At 44.8% G+C, this 13,022-nt stretch overlaps 1 protein-coding gene across 4 annotated transcripts in view; it reads left to right on the top strand.

Moving 5' to 3' along the window:
* The window catches only part of LOC142296905 (alpha-1,4-N-acetylglucosaminyltransferase-like), a 263,521-nt gene that overhangs the window by 147,745 nt on the left and 102,754 nt on the right, over positions 1-13,022 (top strand). Inside the window, exon 1 of one of the 4 annotated variants that reach the window (XM_075341013.1) lies at positions 10,508-10,592. The exons of 2 other annotated variants lie outside the window; for them this stretch is intronic. The gene's annotated coding sequence lies outside the window, so the exon portion shown is untranslated. Of the gene's footprint in view, positions 1-10,507; positions 10,593-13,022 lie in introns of those variants that run through there. One more of the 4 variants, XM_075341016.1, reaches the window with a different exon arrangement.

The following is a 13,022-nucleotide window of genomic DNA, read 5'->3' as shown; positions in this document are numbered from 1 at the left end:
TTCCCAGCTGGGTACAAATAGGCAGCTGGGGGTTGGGGGCAGCCCGTTGCTGCCTGCTGTACCTGGCTAGCATACAAAAATATGGCGAAGCCCACGTAATTTTTTTGGGGGGTAATAAACTCCTGCATACAGTCCTGGATGGAGTATGCTGAGCCTTGTAGTTCTGCAGCCAATGGCAGTCTGTAGCCAATGAGATAATAAAAACGTGACTGGTCACATGCTTTTTTTGACATCACGAAAGGTCCTATCATCAGTGCTGGTTACCGGGACCAGTAAGTGTTATGGCAATGTTTATTAACTGTATGTGTACATTTATAATGTGGTTTTATGTGTTTGCCTCCCATTGTTTTCAATGGGGTTCAAGAGGTTCGTCGAACGGTTCGCCAAACTGAACTCGAACGCGGCCTCCATTCCACGAACCGAACTGAACTCGAGCCTTTAGAGGCTGGCTCCTCTCTATTAGTTAATATATGATTTTTGTTATATATAGATGTTGTTGTGTATAGTTGCCAAGTGTTTGTGTAGGGTGCTGTAAATGTTCTGGGTGTTGTCTGGGTGTGGGGGTGTGTGAGAGAGCGATGTTGTTTGTGTAGCGTTGTGTTGTTTGTGGAGTGCTGTGTGTCTGGAGCATTGTGTGTGTGGTGCTGTATGTGTTGCGCGGTTTGTGTGGGTGTATGTGTGTTTTGAGGGGAGGTATGTTTTGTGCAGTGTGTTTGTTGGAGGAGTAGTCCTGGGGAGAGAGGAGTCTAATAGGAGGAGTAGTCCTGGGGGGAGAGGAGGATAATAGGAGGAGTAGTCCTGGGGGGAGAGGAGGATAATAGGAGGAGTAGTCCTGGGGGGAGAGGAGGATAATAGGAGGAGTAGTCCTGGGGGGAGAGGAGGATAATAGGAGGAGTAGTCCTGGGGAGAGAGGAGGATAATAGGAGGAGTAGTCCTGGGGGGAGAGGAGGATAATAGGAGGAGTAGTCCTGGGGAGAGAGGAGTCTAATAGGAGGAGTAGTCCTGGGGAGAGAGGAGTATAATAGGAGGAGTAGTCCTGGGGAGAGAGGAGTATAATAGGAGGAGTAGTAGTCCTGAGAGGAGAGGAGTATAATAGGAGGAGTAGTCCTGGAGGGAAAGGAGTATAATAGGAGGAGTAGTCCTGGGGAGAGAGGAGAATAATAGGAGGAGTAGTCCTGGGGGGAGAGGAGTATAATAGGAGGAGTAGTCCTGGGGAGAGAGGAGAATAATAGGAGGAGTAGTCCTGGGGGGAGAGGAGGATAATAGGAGGAGTAGTCCTGGGGGGAGAGGAGGATAATAGGAGGAGTAGTCCTGGGGAGAGAGGAGAATAATAGGAGGAGTAGTCCTGGGGGGAGAGGAGTATAATAGGAGGAGTAGTCCTGGGGGGAGAGGAGGATAATAGGAGGAGTAGTCCTGGGGAGAGAGGAGAATAATAGGAGGAGTAGTCCTGGGGGGAGAGGAGTATAATAGGAGGAGTAGTCCTGGGGAGAGAAGAGTATAATAGGAGGAGTAGTCCTGGGGGGAGAGGAGGATAATAGGAGGAGTAGTCCTGGGGAGAGAGGCGTATAATAGGAGGAGTAGTCCTGGGGGGGAGAGGAAGCGTATAATAGGAGGAGTAGTCCTGAGGAGAGAGGAGGATAATAGGAGGAGTAGTCCTGGAGGGAGAGGAGGATAATAGGAGGAGTAGTTCTGGGGGGAGAGGAGGATAATAGGAGGAGTAGTCCTGGGGAGAGAGTGAGGATAATAGGAGGAGTAGTCCTGGGGGGAGAGGAGGATAATAGGAGGAGTAGTCCTGGGGAAAGAGGAGTCTAATAGGAGAAGTAGTCCTGGGGGAAGAGGAGTATAATAGGAGGAGTAGTCCTGGGGAGAGAAGAGTATAATAGGAGAAGTAGTCCTGGGGGGAGAGGAGGATAATAGGAGGAGTAGTCCTGGGGAGAGAGAAGGATAATAGGAGGAGTAGTCCTGGAGGGAGAGGAGGATAATAGAAGGAGTAGTTCTGGGGGGAGAGGAGGATAATAGGAGGAGTAGTCCTGGGGAAAGAGGAGTCTAATAGGAGAAGTAGTCCTGGGGGAAGAGGAGTATAATAGGAGGAGTAGTCCTGGGGAGAGAAGAATATAATAGGAGAAGTAGTCCTGGGGGGAGAGGAGGATAATAGGAGGAGTAGTCCTGGGGAGAGAGTGAGGATAATAGGAGGAGTAGTCCTGGGGGGAGAGGAGGATAATAGGAGGAGTAGTCCTGGGGAAAGAGGAGTCTAATAGGAGAAGTAGTCCTGGGGAGAGAAGAGTATAATAGGAGAAGTAGTCCTGAGGAGAGAGGAGGATAATAGGAGGAGTAGTCCTGGAGGGAGAGGAGGATAATAGAAGGAGTAGTTCTGGGGGGAGAGGAGGATAATAGGAGGAGTAGTCCTGGGGAGAGAGTGAGGATAATAGGAGGAGTAGTCCTGAGGGGAGAGGAGGATAATAGGAGGAGTAGTCCTGGGGAAAGAGGAGTCTAATAGGAGGAGTAGTCCTGGGGGAAGAGGAGTATAATAGGAGGAGTAGTCCTGGGGAGAGAGGACTATAATAGGAAGAGTAGTCCTGGGGGGAGAGGAGTATAATAGAAGGAGTAGTCCTGGGGGGAGAGGAGGATAATAGGAGGAGTAGTCCTGGGGATAGAGGAGTCTAATAGAAAGAGTAGTCCTGGAGGGAGAAGAGTCTAATAGGAGGAGTAGTCCTGGGGGGAGGAGTATAATAGGAGGAGTAGTCCTGGGGGGCAGGAGTATAATAGGAGGAGTAGTCCTGGGGGGCAGGAGTATAATAGGTGGAGTAGTCCTGGGGGGAGGTGTCTAATAGGTGGAGTAGTCCTGGGGGGAGGAGTCTAATAGGTGGAGTAATCCTGTCGGGAGGAGTCTAATAGGTGGAGTAGTCCTGGGGGGAGAGAAGTCTAATAGGAGGAGTAGTCCTGGGGGGAAGATTATAATAGGAGTAGTCCTGGGGGGAAGGAGTCTAATAGGTGGGGTAGTCCTGAAGGGGGAGGTGTATAGGTGCCCAAAGTGTGCGGGAATGTGGCCGAGCAGGTAAAGTGTGCAGGAGGCGTGGCCGAGCGGGCATCGTGTGCGGGGGGGCGTTGCACAGCAGGCAAAGTGTGCGGGGGGCATTGCCGAGCAGGCACAGTGTGCAGAGGTGTGGCCGAGCGGGCACAGTGTGCGGGGGTTGTGGCCAAGTGGGCACAGTGTACGGGGGGCGTGGTCGAGCGGGCACAGTGTGTGGGGGGCATGGCCGATCGGGCACAGTGTGCGGGGGCATCGCCGAGCGGGCACAGTGTGCGGGAGGCATGGCTGAGCGAGCATAGTGTGCGGGGGGCGTAGCCAAGCAGGCACAGTGTGCGGGGGGCGTGGCCGGACCGAGCCAAGCGGGCAAAGTGTGCGAGGGGGCAGGGCGAGCCGAGCGGGCAAAGTGTGCTTGGGGCATGGCCGGGCCGAGTCAAGCTGCCAATACATGCGGGGCGGGGCCGAGCAACCAATGCGTGCGGGGGCGTGGCCAGGCCGAGCCAAGTGGCCAATGCGTGCGGGGGTGGGGCCGAGCGGCCAATGCGACAGTTGTCACTGTAATGACGTTGTTTTGGAGAAAGACAGACAAACAGACAGAATAAGGCAATTATATATATAGATTATTAAACCAACAACCTCCAGAAAGGAATATAAAGCAATAAAAAATTGTGCATTTTTTCCCATACATCACTACATATCACCTATAAAATAAGAAGACATCAACACTAATTTAGGCAAATGATAAAGATCTGTGTGTCCCTTAAAAATATTTGGGTATATTAAGAAACAAAAAAATATAATGCTTGTCTAAGAGGTAACGTTTCTTCTTGCGGAGAGTACTAAGACAATGTAAGGAGAGTTATAAGACATGCAATGCTCCACTGGGAATTTCAATATGCAACTAGCCTCTTCAGAGGGAAAAGAATTTGATTTCTGGTGCCATCTATTGAGTCGATATTGACTTTTAGGATTGCTAAATCCTATAGGTAGGATATAGATCAAGTTTTTTTTCCTTCTGAAGAGGCTAGTTGCATATTTATTATTCAACATTCTAATTTCGAAATTAGTCACAAAGCTTCATCAGGAAGAGGTTAATCATGTCACATAAATCCCATTCCTTCTCACTTGACTAGTTAGAATTTAAACAATATATACACATTAACTGGAAAACACAGTTCAAAGGTGAACACATGATGGTTTTAAAAGAATACGAGTATAACTAAGTATAATTACCGCCCTTCCTCCAACGCATGTACATTTACAATAGTTAAACAAGATAAGGCTCCATTCATGTTTATAGCTTCTATTGGAGCTATATGTTAGGATTTCCAGCCATATTCCTGCAAAGGACAACTTAATGCTCGTATGTCTCTCTTGTGAACTGTGGTATTGAAGAGGTTAACTATACCTGTCAACACTTCTATTTCTCAGTGGTCATCTCAGGTAATGGTGTGGTAATGCAATGCACTGAAGACCTTTAAAGCCACGCGTGTGCCATTAGTCCATTATTTTAAATACAACAGGTATGAAGGTATTAAAAATGTACTGATTTTAGTAAAATGTAATACTGTATATAAAGCTAAGTGTGTGTGTGTGTGTGTGTGTGTGTGTGTGTCCGCAAAATGAATACGCACCATTGCATGTACAATCACAAACCTTTGCACCATTTAACTCAGGGAACATGATAGACTATGTTTTGAGTGGAAATGTTAACCCCGTGCTTTACAGTTATTCGCCAAAAAACCTGCTTCTATTAAAGTCAATGGAGTTGGGAGCAGCAAATCAGCCACAACTTCAGAAGAATGTTAGCATGTCACAATGCGCAGCCATACCCTTGAATGGAATGTTCACCTATCACAATGCAGCCAGGGAATGAGTCAGACAGAGAGACAAAGACAGACACAGACAGACAAAGAGACAGACAAAGAGACAGACACAGACAGACATGGAACAAGACAGGGAAAGAGACAGAAAGGGAAAGAGACAGACAGAGAAAGAGACAGACAGAGACAGACAAGGAAAGAGACAGAGTCAGACAAAGAAAGAGACAGACAGAGAAAGTGACAAACATTGAAGTATCCAGACAGAGACAGGCAGAGACAGACAGACAAAGACACAGACAGATACAGATGAAGAGACAGACACAGACAAAAAGACAGACACAAAGAGAGAGACATGGAAAGAAAGGGAACTAAATAGACAGGGAAAGAGACAGACAGAGAAAGAGATAGAGAGACAGATTGACAGGGAAAGAGACAGACAGCAGGGAAATAGATAGAGAGAAAGACAGGGAAAGAGATAGAGAGAAAGACAGGGAAAGAGATAGAGAAACAAACAGGGAAAGAGATAGAGAGTAAGACAGGGAAAGATAGAGAGACAGACAGGGAAAGAGATGGAAAGACAGATAGGGAAAGAGACAGACAGGGAAAGAGACAGGCAGGCACAGACAGACAAAGAGAGAGAGAGGAAGACAGAGACTGGGAGAGAGACATTTATTATCCTGGGCAACATCAGGTACTACAGCTAGTATATACATATAATTCATCAAAGTTCCTCTCCTTCCTCCGAATTCATTTTAAGGTCATGTGCACACATTGAGTGTTTGGTGAGTTTTTTTTCCTCAGCATTTATAAACTAAAATCAAGAGATGGGTAAAAGAATGCAGAATATACTTTTCCTCTGAATGTTCCACTCCTGGTTTCGGCTAAAATACTGAGATAAAAAACTCACCAAATACTCAACATGTGAACGTGGCCTAACGTAAACCTGACTGCTGATACATGGTGGGATTAAGTTCTTTGGAGTAACTGGCTAATGTTGTGCAACTTCTTTTTAAATTTAGCTCTTCACATGATTTCTACACCACTAAGTAATAGTAAATACATGTAGAAAAGGATTAGAAAGGACAAGGGGTGAGAAAAAAGGGAAGATAAGTTAAAATATAACCTTTCTTTATTCGACATCGCAATGTTTGCGCTTTCTGAGATCAAAATATAGACATAATCCTGGTTTATAGAAGTCACAGAACAAAAAGACTGTGCGGGGGAGGGGGATATAAACGGTAGAGAAAAAGAACTAAAGGTTGAGGTCACCTCTGTATATATAGTTTTCAGAAAAATTGTTTACAGGTCAAACTCCTTGGTTTTATGACCACCTGGGGGAGAGAAAACTCATAATTACCAGAAGCATTGCCGTCATATGTTGCAGCCACCTCTATTCATATACTAGAGGAAGTGTCTCGGCAATATCTACGTCTTTATAGTATTATATATTTGAAAAGGGATTATGTATATCTCTGTATGTCCCACTCATAAATCAAAGAAACAGTTTTTTACAAATCAACATTGGGCTGATATAACCCCCAGTCTAGCCATTCATGTGCTTTACTTCACTTTAGAAGTGTACGAAGGGCTGAAAAATAGTCACACACCAAAAAATTGTTATTCAGGCTATAACCTTTTAGTCTGTATGACATACAGGAAACAAAAATAACGGCAAGTGAAAAAAAATCTTGTATTTTATATTTGCAGTGATATACTTTCACATTAATTATTTTTCATAGAGGAATTCATGTCAAGGAATAGATCAGATATAAATAACCCACATATCCATTCTTTGGTATATATAAGTATTTTCAGCAGTAAAATTCAGTTTATACATCAGATACAATAAAATCATGCATAGGAGTGAGCGAACCTCAGCTATAAAGTTCGAGGTCTGTACCAAATACCTTTTCACTGTACGTTCGGTTCCTGGTCGGGTTTGTCAATCTAATAAAGCTTGTTGAAAGGTTGTCGAGAAGCCAATCAGAAAGCTTTTAGGCTGGGGGCACTTACAGAGTCATAACAGCCATAGCTGTGATTGGTCAGGGAAATTATTGTAACAAGAAAAAAAATAGGATGCAAAATGGTTAAAGAAGGACATACTTATCAATCTCCGTGGCTGTAACACTACTTGCATGTCGATCTATGGTGTGTTTGTGACGCCCTGGCTGGGCCAGGAAGTCACAGATAGGCCCCTGCACTACACCTTTCCCTCACAGGTGACATCAGCCAACCTTCAAAATCCTAGTCACCCCCCTCACGGCTAGATGGACACACCAGGGGGCAGTACCAGGCGGTTGGAAGACGCCCACCAAGGAGTCTAGACAGCCTGGGGGCGGGAAAGTAAACATATTCTATTAGAGTTCAAGATGGAGAGGAGTGTGGGCTGGAGCTGGGTGCAGGTCCAGCAGAGGCGAATACCCCAAATTGAACGGCACCAGGGTAGGAGCCCTGGTGCCAGTAGCTGGGAGGCAGATGGTGGTCTCTGTCTGCAGGAGCCGGGAAGACGGCTTGGTGGAACCGAGGAGGACCGGGACAGGGTAGTGGCCCGCCGGTACCGACTCGGAAACCGGAGCACACAGGGGGGGGTACTCGAACCCTGAAGTCGGGACCAGAAGCGATTGGAACCGGTTAATCTACCGACTGAGGCCAGGACTAGAGGTCCTGTCCCACCCAAAGTCCCGATTAGAAGACAACAGCCCACCGAGGGGAATAAAAGGCCACCGCCAGGGCTCAGAGATCCCACGGGCCAGCGTCTGCGGGCAAGGGCTCCTTAGGCCACATCCAGCCGGGAGCGGACTCCTGAAGTTGCAAGCACAGGCAGTCCACCATCTTACAAAGGTGCAGGAAAAAGAGAGAGACCACCAGCCGGGTGGGGGACCAGAACGCAGCCGGCTGCGGGCACCGACCACCATCACCTTGGTATACTAGAGACTCGTGTAATTCCTTCACCATCCCTGCCCATGGAGGGGTTAACAACTTGCTGCATTTCATCTCCCCGGGTGCCCCGTAACTGCAGCGGTGGTGTCCAACCTCACCACACACCGTTGGTGGCGTCACGAACTTAATACGGCTCAGCCCGTACATATACGTCCTACATCCACCACCACTATAACCCCCCCCTTTTGATCGAAGTGACCGCGAGACCCCCGGGTCCGGAGACCCTCGAGCCACCCATAGAAGGTCCGGATTCGAGCAGATCTGCTGCTGAGAGTGGGGCGGTACACGCTCTCTTGTTACACTTGTGAAAATGAAAGATTTGGAGTTAAGGCAACATTTTTGTGATAAAAAAATATTTTTTCATTTTTATGGTTCAATGTTATAAAATTCTTTGAAACACCTGGGGTTTAATGTGCCCACCAAACATCTAGATACATTCCATGATTAGTCCAGATTCCAAAATGGGGTCACTTGTGAGGGAACTGCTCTACTTAGGCAAATCAGGGGCTTTCCAAATGCGACATGGCATCCTCCAATGGTTTTAACTAATTTTGCATTCAAAAATCAAATGGTGCTCCTTCCTTTTCAAGCCCTGCCTTGCGCCCAAACAGTTAATTTCCTCCAAATATGAGGTATCAGCGTACTCAGGAGAAGTTGCACAACAAATTATATGGTGTATTTTCTCCTGTCACTCTTGTGAAAATAAAAGATTTGGGGTTAAAGCAACATTTTTGTGGTAAAAATTATTTAGTTTATTTTCAGGTCTCAACGTTATAAATTTCTGTGAAGTACTTGGGGCTTCAAAATGCTCAGCAAACATATAGATAAATTCCATGAGGGATTCTAGTTTCCAAAATGGAGCCAGTGTTTAGGCACATCATGGGCTCTCTAAATGCGACATGGTGTCTACTATTTATTCTAGCTAATTTTGCGCTATATAATTACAATTAAAGTGGTACTCCTTCCGTTATGAGCCCTGCCTTGTGCGAAATCAGTAGATTTCCACTACATGTGGGGTATTTATTTACTCAGGAGAAATTGCACAACAAATTATACAGTGCATTTTCTCTTGTTACTTTTGTGAAAATGCAAAATTTGTGGCTAAAGTAACATTTTTGTGGGAAAAAGTAAATTTTTTAATTTTTCTTTCCACGTTGCTTTAGTTCCTTTCAAGCACCTAAAGGGTTAATGAACTTCCTGAATGTGGCTTTGAGTACTTTGAGAAGTGCAGTTTTTAGAGTGGTGTCACTTTTGAGTATTTCCTGTCACCTAGGTCTCTCAACGCTTCAAATGTGGTGTGGTCTCTAAAAAATGATTTTGTAAATTTTGTTGAAAAAATAGGAAATTGCTGATAAAATCTGAACCCTTCTAACATTCTAAAACATTCTAAAAAAAAATTGTTTAAAAAAATATGCTGTTGTAAAGCAGATATGTGGGAAATGTTATTTATTAACTATTGCTCTCTGGTTTAAGAGCATACAAATTAAGGCTATGTGCCCACGGGGACAGTGTCCTGCGGATATATCCGCAGGACATTCCGCAGGTGCTCCCAGGAAACAGCACCACAACTTCTGTCTGCTTCCATGCTGCGGAATGTCCTGCGGATATGGTGTGGGCATTCTGCATTGAGGATATAGTACCCTGGCTTCGGCACTGCATCCTCAATGCAGAACAAGTGCTGCAGTGATCGGGGGAGTTCATACTTGCCTCCATCATGCAGCACCTCGCTTTCCGGCGGCTGGGTCACTCTCTCAGCGTCTGCAGAAGAAGGTGGGCGGGCCTGAACTAGCTCCGGCTGTCACATGACCGGATCTCGTGCAGGCTCCGCCCACCTCTTCTTTCCTGTACCTGGATTCACCGCGCTCCTGTACACCGGACGGAGAAAGTGACTCCGGTGAGGCAGGTAAGTATATGGGACCCTGCGGAGAAATCCGCAACAATAATTGACATGCTGCAGATTTTTCCACATGAAAATCCGCACGATTTCCGCTGCGGAAAAATCCGCAGCGTGGGCACAGCATTTCCCAAATGTCATAGAAATGGCTGTGGAGTAGCTGTGCTGCAGATTTCTGGAAAATCCGCGGCTTTTCCGCGAGAAATCCGTGGCAAAATCCGTGCATTTTCCGCAGCGTGGTCACATAGCCTAAAAGTTTAAAAATTGCAAAATTTTAAAAATGTACACCAAATATCCAGTATTTTCAAAAATAAATGCAAAATATATCACCCTAATTTTACCACTATCATAAAGTATGATATGTCACCAAAAAAAAAAAAGCAATCTCAGAATTACTGGAATCCATTAAAACGTTCCTGATTTATAAGACCATAAAGTGACACTGGTCAGAATTGAACAAAATGGCCCGATCATGAAGGTGAAAACAGGTTGGGCGGTGAATGGTTGTGTTGAGTCATTTAGAGGGAGCACCAAATTTACACCGTTATACTAGCTGTGCACTGATTACTTTACATTGTATCAAAGTGTCATATCTACAGTGTTATCCCATGAAAAAATGTAATAAAATAATCACAATAATGGGTCTACTCACTTGTGTGATACACTGTATGCATGTATACACTGTATGTATCCAATAAGTTACAGGAGAATTAGCTGGTACTGCAGGCAGAGGTAGATATAGGTGGAGTTACAATTAGCAGTTGTCATGTAGAAGCTCACTTATCAGAGATTAGTATCTGAGGAAGACTGACAGTATTCTGGGAGGATCAAAGGGTAAACAGGCATTGCTTGCTGTTATCAATCATATACGGGTCATTGAAGCTCAGCAGCTTGGAAGCTGTGACAGGTATAGTAAGTCTTTTTCTTTCCCTTCTTTTATCGTTACTTTTGAGTTGATATGTAACTCATATTTAAGGTATAAATGTAGCAGAGGAATTGGGAGATAAAAATAAAGAATTTAGAACATGTATTGTATGCAATTATGTAGTATTGCCTTTGGAGACATTCATGCCTAAGCATGTGCGCCTACTTCTGTAGCTTCTATAGGAATAAATGCAAAGCGTCGCACATACAGCTCTGGAAAAACTTAAGAGACCACTGCAGTTTTTCTGATTTTTCTCTTTATAGGTCTATTTTTGAGTGAAATGTAAATTGTTCTTTTATTCTATAAACTACTGACAACATGTCTCCGAGTTTCCAAACAATAAATTATATTTATTTTCTGAAAATGAGAAAAGGTCAAAATGACAAAACAATGTATTTCTTTCAGACCTCAAATAATCCAAAGAAAACAAGTTCATTATCATTTAGAAACAATAAGACTAATGTTTTACCTCAGGAAGAGTTCAGAAATCAATATTTTGTGGAATAACCATGATTTTTAATCACAGCTTTCATGCATCTTGGCATGCTTTCCACCAGTCTTTCACATGGCTTTTGGGTGATCTTATGCCACTCCTGGTGCAATAATTTAAGCAGTTCTGTTTTGTTTGATGGCTTGTGACTATCCATCTTCCTTTTGATTACATTCCAGAAGTTTTCAATTGGGTTCAGGTCTGGAGATTGGGCTGGCCATGACAGGGTTTTGATGTGGTGGCCCTTCATCCACAAATTTATTGACCTAGCTGTGTGGCATGAAGCATGTATCTCCAATAGCCACCATACCAGAAGGAACAGGAACTTGGGGAACCAAAAATCGATTAGGATTTATATCCTGCATGTTTGAACCACTTTCAAGAAAGCCATGGAACCCATAGGGTGTAGGGGCGACATGACAGCACGGAGGGTAGGGAGTTGATGGGGTTAAACAGTGTTGGTTCGTTTAGCAATGAGGAAAAGAAGGTGATTGGTTAGGGGGTGGAGTGTGGTGGAAGGAAAAGGAGGGAGCTTTATGGTGTATATAATAGGAGGTGGGAGTCCATTACCTCCTCTTGCATTTCCTGGATGACAGCTTCCCACCCACCCTCCCTTCTATTGTGTATTGTTATTATTGGTGTGTTTATATGCATGTATAATTATTCAATTTTAAGAGCCATTACAAAAAAAAAAAAAATGAGAAAAGAAAGGATTGGAGAAAGTGTCGTGTATAAAATAATAATAATAAAAAAAAAAACAAAAAACGAAAGAAAAGAGATTTCTATGTGGATTTTGATGTATATTGTCATTTGGGATTCTTGTAAGTGGGTGAATAAGATGGGGGTAATGTGGGAATATATGTATATGTATATGATGTGTATGATGTATATGTGTATGGTCAGCATAAGTAATGGGGATTATGTCCTTTGTCACAGCAGCGGGGGTAGGTCTGGTCCAGAGGAGCTCTAATTGTTACTGGTGTTTGAATGGAGAGCCACTAGGGAAGGTACAGTGGCTCCGGTTACTGGTGATCTGCAGGTACAAGGTTGTCTGCAGGGAGGAGGTATTGCTCCGTTGGTGATCAATGCCTTATATATGGGTCAGGGTTGTTGCCAAGGATTATATATTAAGGAGTTGATGGTTGCCAGAGAGTCACAGGTGGCTATAGGGTCCCAGGTGATAGGTAATTGAAAGTACGGGTGTTTTTGGTTTGGGTAAGGGTATTACTCCTTTGGTGACTTTTACCTCATTTAAATATGGGACCATTGTTATGGTCAGTGATCCATTTTGGTGAAATGGTAATCGCAGGAGGAGTCACTGGTTGGGGTCATGGTTCTGGATCCAAGTGCAGTGCAAGCACGTGGTTCTGCAAGGCATAGGGGTTTTGATCCGTAGGCGATTAATACCTCTTATCTCTGGTCTGGTTGCAGCTCGGGGATGTTGTTGGATTAAAGTCGCTAACGGGCTTTAAGGTTTTTGAGGTCACAGTTACTGTTATGCACATGGGGGATTGATCCGTAGGTGATTGATGCCTCATATCTCTGGGCTGGAGGTTGCAGCCGGGGATAATATTGAGTTGGAGGTAAAGAGGAATGTAAGGTTTTGAGACACGGTTGATACTTGATGCTTCTTGGGGGGGGGTTTAATCCGTAGGTGATTAATGCCCCCATCTCTGGGTCGGTGTGTTGCAGCCAGGGATTGTGTTTCTGACGGTTGTGTGATTGAAGGGTCACTTGTAGGATATAGTGGCTTTGGTTACAGGGATCTTGCAGGCATGGGGTCCTGCAAGGTTGGGGTATTGATCCGTAGGTGATTAATGCCTCGTATCTCTGGGTCGGTGTGTTGCGGCCAGGGATCGTGTTTTTCTGACGGTTTGTGTGATTGAAGAGTCACTTGCGGAATACAGTGGCTTTGGTTACAG

This window comes from Anomaloglossus baeobatrachus, chromosome 3, assembly GCF_048569485.1.
Source record: "Anomaloglossus baeobatrachus isolate aAnoBae1 chromosome 3, aAnoBae1.hap1, whole genome shotgun sequence".
In the NCBI taxonomy this organism is placed as follows: domain Eukaryota; kingdom Metazoa; phylum Chordata; class Amphibia; order Anura; family Aromobatidae; genus Anomaloglossus; species Anomaloglossus baeobatrachus.
This window is presented reverse-complemented; position numbering and strand designations above follow the sequence as displayed.